Here is a 15,088-nt window from a genome sequence, read left to right as displayed (position 1 = left end):
GATTCGACTCCCAGTCAGCAAATAACTTTTCGTCACGTTATTTCCAATTCAGACCTGAACAAATGCCTCTACTGGTGAAATGAACTCATATGATACGTCTGTTCATGGCTAGAAAATAAAAGACGATTTGTTCTGGTTTCGAATTCTGGGAATGCATAATATTTTCTTCTCGTCATTTCAGTTTCAAGCGTCTTACTGCTAGTGAAACATCTCGACATCTAATATTTGAACGTGCATAGTTAACAATCCGATTAGGTGCTGGTCTCGAATAGCTGCCCAACATAAAACTTTACGCCATGTCACTTCAAATTTAACGTGTGCACGCTTTGTCACTTGTGATTAAAATTTTATTTAAGATCTCTCGTGATTGGGTTTCCAGATCGCAGTACAGTCAAAATATTTTCACCATTTATTTTGAAGCTGACTCTTGCTTCTTTAAATGCCGTTTATTGTAATAAATTTGAGTTTGAAAGCATTAAAGACTGAGTCGTCTCTAATAACGTATTTTCTGATATTTTTATCATCATAGTATTAATTAGCATTTGGATTGGTAGCCATACAGAGCAGTTTTCTCAAGTTGTCTCTTGTAGTCACCCTTTTGTGTAGTCGAACGATTATACCGAAAAGAGACACAGAACTTGAAAAATAGTTACGTTATGTGGGTTGCGTACAAATCCGACCCAACGCAATTCAGGTTGTTCGGACATTTTCGTGCATTGTAGGACGAACGTTGTGCTCCGCAACCCTGTACCACGAAATAGCAACTCTTGCTGGTCACAGACAGATATTGCACGCACTGAACGAACTGCAGATAGTGCTAGATATGTTCGTGGAAAAAAGGAGCGTCAAGTGCATTGTTCTTCTCCTGCCCTCGTTTGAAGGAAAGCGCATAATTTGAAACGCAAAACATCTAATAACTCGCAAAAACCAAATTCGAAAAAAGTAATGAGTTGGAGTCTTCCACCTTACAAGACAATTTTTTTAAAAAAATTGTGGTACTCTGCCGAATACGCAATAACGTCATTACATAATAGTAACGAAGCCGTGCCACAGACAAGCACTGCATTGTCAATGTGCCTTACAAAAGAATTTCTGTTGATACAGGGTGTAGCGGGTGTAAGTGCAGATATTTTTATTGGTGACTGATGGTAGTGTACTGAACAACATTACATCAGTATTTACTTCATTTGCAGCACAAAAAACAGTAGCTATTAGAATTTTCAAGTTTTTAGGTTCAACACGCATGTGGCAAGAACAAGCTATTAAAGATCGTTTTTTCCTGGGCAGCAGGTCAAGTGGATATAGGTGGACTCGTGGACGAAAAACAGTCGATCTATACTGACAGGCACACTCCATTTCGCGGCCCAGGTACAGCCATGCAAAAAACATCAGGTCGTATAGTTTGTGACACGTTTGTGGGAAGTCTCTTCGATGCAGGGAAAGAACAGCCAACACAGAGATGTGTGTACATACTAAAGTACCACATAAAAATATCTGTACTTATTGCTCTTACACCCAATATTTACGGGGATTGAACAGCATACGCTGTGGCGTAATTGAAGTAGAGTACTCGTGTCAATGGGACAACAAGCTTGCTCTAACACGCACAAAATGACGTCACACACATTCTAGTAATGTCGGGTTGAAGTAGATTTGGTAAAATTATAGTGCCTGCAACAACACACCGCATTGTCAAGTATTTTACGTCATTAGTTATGTTAAAGTGAAGAATCATTGTGCAGAATACACATGGCGTCATTAATTTATACACGCACTATCATATCAAAATAACTAAAGTCATAAATTATGGTAATATTTAACGCCATTTTTTTAAGTAGCATAGTTCTGGTGCTTCCGCCCCCCCCCCCCTGTAACATACAAATTTCGAATGATGAAAGTCACGTAACTGGATTAACAATCAATTTAATTTGTCATTATTCTATTAATCATATGGCAATTACACATCACTTCAGAAATACAAATACAGTATAATAAACTATGTATGTAACTTGCAAATTTACAGACATATTATGTGTATAATATATCAAATGTGCTATAGTATTTAAGTATTTTCAACATTTCGCGGCCCTGTCAGCAACTGTACAAATATTAATTTTAATTTTAAAAACCAACAGCCTCAGTTGTAAAGTTTACCTAGATTTACCTAGGTTTCAGTCGGGATAAACCAACCTTGTTCAGAATAAAACTAACTATCGTTTGTCCATAGTGTACATCGTCAAGCTAAAACTACAATTCCATAAATTATCGTCAGACTGGAAAAACTTATCTGAAGCTGCCTCGGCCCCACTTCGCGACCGCGATGCGGCAGCCACGATTTCTGTACTGGAACTCTTCAGTGCAATAGTGTCCAAAAAGTCAGAGGACTTCCAGGCTACGAATTTTGAGAGCATTACTAGACGTGATAAGATAAAGAAATAGACAGGGGAACATATTGGGATGAATACTTAACTACGACAGTAAAAAAAATTAAATTGACTTCAGATTTGTTCGGAAAGTCGTAATATGTCGAGGATGTCGTGAGTCGTCACTCAATAAGATAATGAGCTTGTATAACTACGAGTGTTGCTCATCAAGTAATGCACCGCATTTTTTTCTTCAAGAATTCTTTGTTGAATATAATGAGAATTACACACTCGAAAGAATGGTATTTTATCTACACACCCTATTTTTACGTAATCTCCATCCCGTTCTATGGCCTTATCACAGCGCGAGAGAAAAGGCATGTATGCCCTGTCGGTACCAATCCTTGTCCTGGGGACGGAGCCAGTGCTTCACTTTGTCAGTCACCCCCTCATAGTCCTCAAAATGTCTTCCAACAATGGCATCCCTTAATGGCCCAAACAGATGGAAGTCGGAGGGGCTAGGTCAGCTGTGGATGGTCTCCCGACCGCTGCAAATCGTCGAGCTCCGTCGAATCGCCTTCTGATGACCACCCTCCTTGCCCAGTAACTAACTGTACTTCTGCCGACAGCAGATGTTTCACAGACTTTGCACAAGCGTTTATGATTATTCCCCACAGTTTCTTTCTCCGCGATGAGAAATTCAATGACGGCACGTTGTTTGTAACGTACATCACCTACAGACTTTCCTGCAACTACGCTGTCTGTCGGAAGTGACGGAAACTTAGCGCACTCACTCAGGAGGCTTCAAATAACACACACGTAACGTTTCTCATTCGTAGCATTGTTTTCTGCTCAGAAAGAAAAGTGCGGTGCATTAATTTCTGGGCTACCCTCGTATCTTATCTTATGGTCACTGATAAGACAAATGGGGTAATTCCAGGAATTGGTAAGACATCTGTGATATCTGGTTACAGCTCAAGCAAAAGGCGAAGTTAATGGAAGGTAACCTTCCAACACCCTCCCAATGGGGACGCTCCCTGATCAGTCCACATCTCCTATGGACCAACAAGATGTAAGTTCCCCCACCCCCTACTCATAGAATTATAACTAGAAAGACGTGTAGTCGTAGAAGGCATAGAGGTAAGGAGGTAAATACTGCGTAATTACTCCGTCAGGACAGGGTGAAGTGGCACATTTGTTAGAACACTGAACTCGCATTCAGAAGGACGACGGTTCAGCCATCCCCATTTAGATTTCAAGTGATATCCTAAGTCGCTTCAGGCAAATACCAGGATGGTAACTTTTAAAGGGCACGGTAGATTTCCTTCCCCAGCCTTCCACAATTGGAGCTTGTGCTTCGTCTCTAATGACCTAGTTGTCAACGGGACGTTAAACATTAATATCTCCCTCCTCCTCTCTCTGAAGACGCCCTTTGGGATGCTGTACACCACCCAAAGTCTCGAAATAATGCAGTTTCTCCTACTTATGGTGTGATCGCAAATCTTTTATACAATGTTGAATTTAAAAAATACATAAGAGGACAGAAAGTACACGATACAAACAGCGACAGACAGAGAGACCGAATCCAAGGATGGAGAGACGAGTCACACTCATGAACTGTCAACTGTCTGCAATAATTACGACAAGGACGTGAATTTCTGAAAACTTTTGACTCAATCGGAAAACGTCAGTGAGGTTACCGAGCGCGAGCTATGAATGGGAAAAGGAATATGAAAAAAATTACATGTTTTAATACAATACCGCCACTTTCGCATCGTCGATGTGTTAACGTGCTTTGTTCGATATTTTCATAAGATACTTATATTGAGCCTGTCACTCTTTACAATGACGGCCAGTAAATGGCTGCCAAGAATTCTATTCTATTATCCTCTGTGTGCATGTACTTCGGAATAATAGAGCATATTCGAACTCAGAACGATTCTAAAGGTTCAACAGGAAAAGAATTTTCTCTAAACAAATCAGCAGTATTCATGAAATATAAATTCACATGGAACCAAATTCGATTCGTTTCTCACGTGATACCATACTAATATTGGCTGCAGATAGTGGCGATACTGGTACCAAACGCTACTGGCAGTGGATGATTAGGAAAAAGAACAGACACACAACCAATACTCCAACGATTTTTTATAATTTTAAAAATTTCTTGTCTTGGTGTATAACAACACTTAGGAAAATTACTATTTTTCGTTTACCATGATACATTAACAGTACCTTTTAATGTTGTCAGTTAATTAAAAGTAAAGATTTAAAAGAACAAGAAACCCAGATAAACTCTGATGTAATCCGTTAAGCAAGAACACCATTATAAAGAGTATCACGATTTCCTTTTTGACAAAAAAGGCGTCAGTCATATGCAATTTATAATCAAGATGTATATGCTGAAATGTCGTCCATTAAAGTGAATATCTTAATTCAAAGCAACACTCCACAGAGAATTTAAAAAATTATAATATCTGAAACACAATACATATATAGCAATTAACCCCACCTGCACCCAATCGGTGCGGATGTCGACATACATTTAGTGCCAAGTATCGCTTCTATATAAGAAAACGCGTGAAACATGTCAGATTGATATGTGAAAGAAGTGAAAAACTGAATATTCCTGGCATCGCCACAGCCACCCTCCAGTCTTATGCCACTAACGCACCGAAGCCACTGAAACGTTCAAGGGTTCATTCTTCGTAAAGAGCTTCGCACTGTACGCATAACAGATTAGCACAGACGGACGCCAACGTTGGAAAAAGTGTCCTATGTTATGTCGCATTCGTTAAATGATTTAATATGACAGGCAACACATTCATTAACCGGTGGCTACAAATCAGCCAGCGAAAAACAGGGCTTTGCAGTGTTACATACAACGATATCAGTGAACGCATTATAGATATCAATTAGAAGTACAGCCGTTTAAATACAATTTCGTTTCATTAGTGACATGGTCTCGGCAGAACAAAGATTACACAATTCCTAACAGTACTACATAGAGGAATACGAATCCATGGGAAATTAATAAGCTTTTATTGACCCGATGATTGTTATCGCATAATAAAATGGACAATAATGGACAACGAAAAAAATTTTTGTGACATAATTTTGTGAGAATATCTCCTGTGATCTTTGTATCCACTTCTTGCCTAATGCTTGCACATGTAGTATTAGTTTGTTCATCAGCTCAGAAACAGTTCTTTAGGTGTGGTGTGTTTCCAGTGGTTGGTATTAGGGTAACCCCTCCATTAATAAAGCAGAAATAAAATGGAATAATAATGAAGTTAATCTCCGTACGGATGTATGTGAAAAACAATTTAGAGAAGTAATAGTATTGTACTGTGTTGTATTGTTTGTGGTTTGGAGTAGTAAGACGATACCACACAGTAACTTAACATCTATATCAACATTTCGCAAGCCACCTTACGCTGTATTGCAGTCTCGGACGGTTAACGGGAAGAACGATTGTTATTAATCCTCCGTCTTCATTCCAATCTTTCCAGTTTTATGCCCATGGCGTTTTACCGCTATATATTAGAAGGAAGCAATATTTTGGTACTCATCTAGGAATGTACGTTGTCTGAATTTTTAACAGTAAACCACGCTGTGATTCAGAAGCCCTCACTTGCAGCTTATAGAGCGGAGTTACGCAGAGGTTAGCACAATGTACTGGCAAATTTTAGCCGATACTGGAGGGGTTGTCTTGCCTCAGAATTTAGAAAGTCCTCTGTCTGCGACTGACATACAGTAGCATGAAGTTCTCCATATGGAATACAGAGTGTGCAACGGCACTGGATTTTATTGTGTGTTAACTGATGTCCGCAAGATAGACGTTATAGTCAGTCTCTCGCTTCAGGATAAAGATTGAGCTGTGTGGCGCAGTCGATACCTCGAGCCCGATAAGTTGTGCACTGTCTTTTCTCATGAGAGGATCACTGTCTGGCGAACTCTTGGACAGGAGCGCAGGTTCCCGTGGGTGACGGAAGTCGAGGCTGAGTGGTCGACGTAAGCAGACGTGCAACGGTCAATGTACTTATTTCCTCGGCAGGCGTGGCCAGTATTTCCTGCGCAGGCGTTTTTCCAATGGTGCGCTTAGAGCCAGCCTAGCGGGACATATTGGTGAGTCTGTTGCCGCGGCGTGTTTGGTGGAACTAGTGTTGTTCCGGACTGCATCATACCCACATCTTCAATGAGGTCCCTGCCGCCATTACACCCACCACCTTACCCCCAAGGTGAGTCACATTTGTGAGAATTAAAAAAAAAAAAAAAAAAAGTCGCTGTCGGGGCAGCTTGTTGTGTCGGAGTAGCTTGGTGCCTGCTTCCCCTTCTTGTTTGAAGTTAGTATTCATACGGCCGTACGGTAATCGATTGGCTTTTTGCTAAACGAACAGCCGGCCGGTGTCGCCGAGCGGTTCTAGGCACTTAAGGTCTAGAACCGCGCGACCGCTACGGTCGCGGGTTCGAATCTGCTTCGGGCATGGATGTGTGTGATGTCCTTAGGTTAGTTATGTTTGTAGGTCTGAGTTCTAGGTGACTGATGACCTCAGATGTTAACTCCCATAGCGCTCAGAGCCATTTTGCTAAGCGAACATCCAACACATGCTTCGCTAGGTCCCATACAGCAATTGATTTGCCTATTAGAGTTTCTTATCCTTAACAAAACTGTGGGCTCCCTGTTTTAAGTTAACATCTAACAGCAGTGACTTGCGTTTTGATTTGGAGTCCTAGCGGACTAGGCTCTGTTGTAACTGGGATCTTATTGTTGGATGTAAGGTCCGCCAGTTATGCAAAACACCGTTTTCCTCAGTACCCAAACATGTTTCGGCACCCCTGTGCCATTAATAGTGGGTTTTCATTTCTATTTATTATTAAATGATTGTAAAAATATGTGCATTTTTGTTCAAACAACAGATCGTTTCTTTTTGTAAATACCTTTACATTTGATGTACATGAATTTTCTGGATCACTTGTGTGTTGATTACTACAGGTAGCTTGTCATCTGCAACCAAACGATGTTGATGAGAAAAATTTTTTGCTGGGAGTTAACCTATCTCCTAGCATGTAATTCAGTTTTTCACGATGTTTTCGTGCCTATATTCGTTTTTACTTCCGTTTTCGTATGGCAAGTACTTCCATTCTCCGCATAATGCTGAGGTGTTGTGATGTACACGTAACTATAACAGGTATTTTTCCCAAACACTTTTCACTTCACCAGAACACAGTGTGATTGTTTTTTGTTATGTGCCCTAGCCCAGTCAGTGTTCATTTGTTCACCAGACAGTTCGGCGCCAAATTTGAATTTTGTTGGCATTTTATCTTTGTGTGTGTGTGTGTGTGTGTAGACTTTGTACGTTTGTGCTGTTTCTATTTGTAAAGTTCCTTTAATGTGTTAAATAGTGTGCCCTTTCAGAGTGTAGTGTATTCGTTTAAAACCTGTTTTCCTTCTGCTATTGCCTACTGCATATGGACGTTTTCCTCAGTGGTCAGTTTGCTGTATAGGCTAAGGCTGGAGTTTAGTATTCACACTTGCCAGTCAGTTTACATAGGAAAGACATGCTGAAACTTCAAAACAAGATATTCAGAACATCTCAGAACTTTAAAAGGCAACAGCTCCCATAGCACATTTGCTGACCACCTTGTAGCCAACAATCACCACCCAACCACAATAGAAACAGACCTAAGAATACTAAAACCCAGCCACAGCCTATACAGCAAACTGACCATTGAGGAAAGCGTCCATATACAGAAGGAAATCGCAGAAGGAAAACAGGTCTTAAACGAATACACTACACTCTGCAAGGGCTCACTATTTATCACATTAAAGAAACTTTAAAAATAGAAACAGCACAAACGGATAAAGTCTACACACACACACACACACACTCACTCACGCACGCACGCACACACACACACACACACACACACACACACACACACGAGAAATAGATAAACTAAAAACTGGAAATACGCACCATTTACACACAAAAGGAAAACCATATAAAAGTCAGCGCACACAGCTAAGAAGCGCACAGAAAACACACGTGCACACACACACACACACACACACACACACACACACACACACAAAGATAAAATGCAAACAAAATTCAAATTTGGCGCCGAACTCTCTGGTGAACAAATGAACACTGACTGGGCTGGGACACACAAAAAACTGTGTTCTGGTGAAGTGAAAATTGTTTTACTACGCTTTTTGTGAAAAATACTTATTATAGTTACGTGTGCATCACAACAACTGAGTATTATGCGGAAGATGGAAGTACTTCCCACACGAAAACGTAAGTAAGAACGAGTATAGGCACGAAAACATCGTGAAAAACTGAATTACATTCTAGAAGATAGGTTACCTCCCAGCAAAAAAAAAAAAAAAAAAAAAAAAAAAAAAAAAAAAAAAAAAAAAAAAAAAAGAGAAAAAAAATCTCATCAACATCGTTTGGTGACAGATGAGAATCTACCTGTAGTAATTAACACTCAAGTGATCCAGAAAATTCATGCTCACCAAATGTAAAGGTGAAACTTCCTGGCAGATTAAAATTGTGTGCCGGTCCGTGACTCGAACTCGGGACCTTTGCCTTTCGCGGGCAAGTGCTCTACTAACTGAGGTACCCAAGCACGACTCACGCCCCTTCCTCACAGCTTCACTTCTGCTAGTATCTCGTCTCCTACCTTCCAAACTTTACAGAAGCTCTCCTGCGAACCTTGCAGAGCTTCAGGAGTGCTAGTTCTGCAAGGTTCGCAGGAGATCTTCTGTAAAGTTTGGAAGGTAGGAAACGAGATACTGGCAGAATTGAAGCTGTGAGGACGGGGCGTGAGTCGTGCTTGGGTAGCTCAGTTGGTAGAGCACTTGCCCGCGAAAGCCAAAGGTCCTGAGTTCGGCACACAGTTTTAATCTGCCAGGAAGTTTCATATCAGCGCACACTCCGCTGCAGAGTGAAAATCTCATTCTGCAAATGTAAAGGTATTTACAAAAAGAAACGATCTGTTGTTTGAACTGAAAATGTAGATAATTTTATAATCATTTAACAAAAATGTTCACATTGCATAATAAATAGAAACGAAAACCCAATGATGATGGCACAGTGGTGCCGAAACATGTTTGTGTACTGAGAAAATCGGTGATTTGCGTAACTGACGGACCCCACATCCAACAATTTTGACTGCAAACACGGCCAATACAAGGAGCTGCAAATCTAAACATGGCCTCTTATCTTACGACTGTGTTGGATTAAGAAGAAAGATTCACTGTAACTTGTGGCAACGCCCCTATTTGTACTTAGTAACATAACCTGTGTTTTTAAGGAGTCACAGTCATCTTGCAGAACCGCCAGTAGTAGATTATGTTTAACGCCCGGAACGTTTTAACGTCAGCAATGTTTCTAGTTGAACTGTTTCAAAAGCTGTTTTCTAAAGATTATTGAAGTGCCTAAAATTTTCCTAAGCTATATGGTTATTACAAAGCCGTTCATGTCGACGCTTAAGTAGCTTTGTTTCTTCTGGAGGCTATTTTATGAAGGCTAATTTTACACTGGTTAATGTGGTTTTAATACTTTCTACGTTTATTTCAATAATTTTGGCTTTTTGCTGTGCCTTAGAAGCCTTAGGTGTGGTATCATTGGCGTGGGCCAAAGGTTTATCCTTGTGTTCTTGAAGTTTGTGGGGATTATTGTGGCCTACTTTTACGTTTCTAAATGTAGTTTTAATGCTTTCTGTGTCTAATTCCTTAATAGTTTTTTAATTTCGCCACGCCCACATTTGTATTTGCGTGGCGACATTTTTAGCTATACATTACACCTTAAATATTACTATAGCGTTTAGAAGTGTGCTTCATATTTGTCGAGATGTAAATAATGGTTGAATTATTCGAACACTAATACTATTCTGAGGCGATCCATAGGTTTATTGTTTTGTTCTTGAATAGTCACAAAGAGCTTCGCTCTGCGTGTTGTAATTACATTGCTACTTTGCTTGTCTAGTTGGGGATGGGGTCTGATACTCGGGGTCTACATCTGGGATATTGTGCCGTTTGCAGGCTTTCTCCTCGAGCCAATGTCACCCGACTAATTGTAGTTTTTTTGTGTTTGATGTATATAAATAACCAAAGAAACATGTTAAAGAAAGGCATACCTCCTTTTATAGCAGAGATCGGTTGATACTTGTCATTCTGTTAAGAATATGTTTTTATTTCAAAACATATGCATCACATGAATGTGTGGCTACCGTGAACAACTGCTACTGGAGACAAACGTGTGGGAAAAAACAGGAAAAAAAAGCTTTCGAGACTCCAAGAGGACCAGTGCGCTATGACGTTGCGCCAACGGAGCCGGTTGGGCCCCAGACGCACTTTACTTTCCAGAAGTTAATTAAAGACGTCCGCGTGCTCCTTTCATCTTTAACGCCTCTGCATCACCCACAGGACTCAGGAGAGCGAAAACGAAAGGCGAAAAAAACTTAACGATAATTCTGAGCGGCGCAGCAGCACGCCATGCGACCGCACGCTGGCACTATACCCCCCGCCCCCCCCCCCCCCCCCCCCCCCGCCCTTCCCAACCCTCACTCACCCCACACCACCCCAAACGCTGGGCTGAAGGCTGGCTTGCAGCAACATGGAGAGCGTGGATGGGACGTGGGAACGATCTCTTGCCTTTGGCGGGAATGCTGCATAAATTTTGTACGAGTGTGGAACTCACTTAGACTGCACACCAAAGTCGTTTTCAAAACCAGTACATGTTTGCACGGAAATTCTCTTAAAATTAGTTCTCGAGGCCTCTAAAAGCCTTGCGGTATGCAAAGGGTATACCCGATCCGGAATTATACGGTAATCTGCAGCTAATGAAGGTTCTTGTAATTTCATATAAATTTAACGAGATACGTTTTCGAAGAATATGTACCAATTTCTTTAGTTGAAGACTCATCCATAGCCTATGGAAAGGTTACGGATATGATTCTGATCCGCTCAGGAATCTCTTCCATAAAACACAGAATCTTTCAATAAGTCTAAGGGATGCTATAACGTAATAACCTGTGTTCATAAGAACTACGTAACAGTGTTTTGTAGGCGACCAATGTCCTAGTGTTACAGCGGTTTTTAACAGCGTAAATTTCCTTATTTTTAAGATGCTGCAAATTGTGACGCCAATCACTTTTTTTTCTAATGGGAAAAACATAGAACTTTCTTGTTGAGAAGCAGTCCGTAATGGTCCTCCTGCATTGTTACACCTTTTGGTGACACTGACATGCTCATCAAAGGTTGTCAATGTACCTCACTTCTGACGGATTACCAACATAAAGCAGGTTACAGTGTTTACTTATGATTACAAGTCTTTGATATGGTTAAGAAAGACGTATACTGGGGTAAATGACACCGTCAAAGCGTAGAGGAAGGGCCGGGAAATTTATTGAACATCGCTTGTTACTTAAGAATCATAACAAATTTATTGAAAATCGAAAGAAAAATTTGATGAAGGAATAAAGGTCAGGGAGGAGAAATAAAAGCTCTGTGGCTTCTCGATGACGTAATTCTGTCAGAAGAAGCAAAGGACATCGTAAAGCAGTTTAAGGGAATGAACAGTCTAGAAAGGACATAACATGAACGTGTACAAAAAACAAAACAAGGGTATTGCAGTTAAATCAGGTGATGATGAGGGAATTAGGCAGGGAAATGAGAATTCAAAAGCAGTGTAAGAGTTTTGCCATTTGGACAGCAAAAAATCTGGCGATGGAGAATACAGTTGAGAAGTTACAGAAGGCAGAGTGGCAATAGCAAGGAAAGCTTTTATGAAAATGTGGCATCTGTTAACATCTATTATAAATTGAAGTGTTACGGTAGGAAATTATTCCTGAAGTCAATTATCTGAGGCATAGCTAGTACTGAAGTCATAGATGAACGGAAAGAAGAGAATAGGTGGTTTTGAACGGTGCAGTTACAGAAGAATGCTAGATATCTGGTGGATAGGTGGCGTAACTAATAGGGATGTACTGAGCAGAGTTCATGAGAAAAAACATGCGATTTAACGTGAAGAAATAAATCGGTTTAATTGACACATCAAGGAACCACTAACTTAGTAATGGAGGGAAATGTGGCAGGAAAAAATGGTAGAATGAGACAAAGGATCCACTCGACGTGAGCTGCTGTAGTTACTCGGAGTTGAAAATATCTAAAAATGGTTCAAATGGCTCTGAGCACTATGGGACTCAACTGCTGAGGTCATTAGTCCCCTAGAACTTAGAACTAGTTAAACCTAACTAACCTAAGGACATCACAAACATCCATGCCCGAGGCAGGATTCGAACCTGCGACCGTAGCGGTCTTGCGGTTCCAGACTGCAGCGCCTTTAACCGCACGGCCACTTCGGCCGGCTTGAAAATATCTGCACTGGGTAAAGGATCATGGTTAACTGCATAACAGCAGCCTGTTGCAGACATATGAAATGAAAAATTTAAACCTAAACCGTAGAATTACACTTCTTAACAGTAGCTGTAGCCTCTTCGAAATATACTACAAGTGATGTTGCTTACCAGGTTTACATTTATTAACTACTAGCTGAGACTGCCGATTTAGCACAAGAGTTTATTTGTTCTAAGCTTCTATTAGTCCACCTCTTCCTCTGTCCTCTCTTCGGCCATCACCTCTTTCACCCATTCTCTGTGAAACTCCTCGTGAACCCTCTCCCTGACCTTGTTCTACTTCTCCCGATCTCGATCGAATTCCTCATTCTGATCTTTTCATTTATTCCATCTCTTTTCGTCCTACTCTTCTTCCCCCTCTCTCTATCTATCCCCTCTAACCCTGTCAATCACCACCATACCTGCTTGCATCTGCCCACCTCCATAAGCCCTCTCATTGTCCACCTCTTCCACCACCACTCTCTGTCCATCTCCTGGTGCCCCTCTTTTTATTTCTGCTGATCTTTGTCCATCCCCTCCTTCACCTCTCTCTGTCCATCCCCTTCTGCACCCCTGTGTCAGTCCATCCCTCCTACCTCTTTGCCTGTCAACCCCGCCCTGCCCCTCATATACCCACTCCCTCCTGGCTCTCTGTGTGTCCACCCTCTCCAAATCCTCTGTCCATCCACCGCTCTGTCCCCTGCCTGTCCACCCGCCAGCCCCTCTCTATCTCTGCCCCCATGTGTCTGTGTCTGTCTGTGGGCCGGCCGGTGTGCCGAGCGGTTCTAGGCGCTTCAGTCTGGAACCGCGCAACCGCTACGGTCGCAGGTTCGAATCCTGCCTCGGGCATGGATATGTGTGATGTCCTTAGGTTAGTTAGGTTTAAGTAGCTGTAAGTTCTAGGGGACTGATGACCTCCGATGTTGAGTCCCATAGTGCTCAGAGCCATTTGAACCATTTGATTTCCAGTGGTCACGCTAAAGGGAGAGACGTTGTAACGCAGCAGAGTATGACTGCGCACGGAACTCCTTTGGTTCCTTGATAATTCTTAGTTTTTGTATTTGACTACTTCGTGTTGTTTTCTCGAATTATTTTGTGAGTTTTTGTGTGATTGCTAATTTGTGTTTTGTGGATGCGGCCAAACAATAAAAGCCAAGTAACATTCTCAAGAAGTTATGCATTATTTCAGCAATATATATTAGTAACTTCAGTGGTGACTCCGATATTACGAACAGGAAAATTAGCTCACAAGAAAAAGTGACCACAAGAATGGAAGGGACTCGATCACGTACAGAAATTGCGCGGTAGGAAAATGAAAGCAACGGAATTCAAGCAACTTCAAATGAAAAGTCATCCGTGCAGTTTCGTAACAGCGGCGAATGAGAAACAGGTTTAATCTCGCGGGTGGCTCTACGTTTACCGACGTTTTGACCACAGAAGCCGAAAATTTGGTTTTCACGGGCAGAAGCAAATTCCCTGTATATTGGAGTAACAAACATGAAAACAAAATTCGCCTACGTGGTAAGCCAGTTGGACCAAAACTACAAATTTATGGCCACCATCTGAAAAGTGTTACCAACACCTGAAGTCAGCGTTAATACAACGGGTTCCAAGTTGATTGAGGAACAAATTCTATATGTATTGCATCATGAAGAGATACGGGAGAAGACGCCTTCGCAATATCTCCGACGGCTGAGAAGTGGACACGGGAATACCAGACTCAATGCTGCGAGTGCTGTGGGAAAGTCGCCTACCGGTATCAGTGAAAACCATAGTACATTTACGCATGGAATCGAATTTAGATAAGCTGGCAGAGATGGCTGACCGTGTACAGGAAACAATTTCGCTTCCACTTCCTCCAATCACAGAGTTTCCACGACATTATACAATAGCGTCAACAGAGGTGGACACAGGAACACAACGGAAGCACCATACAGATGTACAGGACAAGTTGCAACAGTTTTAAAACGCAGTACAGCAGCTGTCATGCCAAGTAGAGACGTTAACAGTGCAGCATGAGCAAACAGAAGTTGACCATAAGGAGAAAAAAATTCAGAGACGACGGAAAACGTTTTCTCAGTCACAAGCTAGGAGCAACAGCCCGAGCCCACATCGTCGTCAATTTTGTTGTTATCACGAGCGTTTTGGTGAACGTGCAACACGACGCTCACCACCGTGCAATTACCTAAACTTCTCGAGCGGCCGGCAATAAGCGCGACCGGCTCCGGGATCTATTTACAGCGCCAACAAAGCAATTCATTCTCGCACAGACTCTTTGTGGCAGACAAACTTTCGCGGTGCAAATTCCTGATGCT

The sequence above is a fragment of the Schistocerca nitens genome, chromosome 4 (assembly GCF_023898315.1).
Source record: "Schistocerca nitens isolate TAMUIC-IGC-003100 chromosome 4, iqSchNite1.1, whole genome shotgun sequence".
Lineage (NCBI taxonomy): Eukaryota > Metazoa > Arthropoda > Insecta > Orthoptera > Acrididae > Schistocerca > Schistocerca nitens.
Note: the sequence above shows the minus strand (reverse complement) of the source record.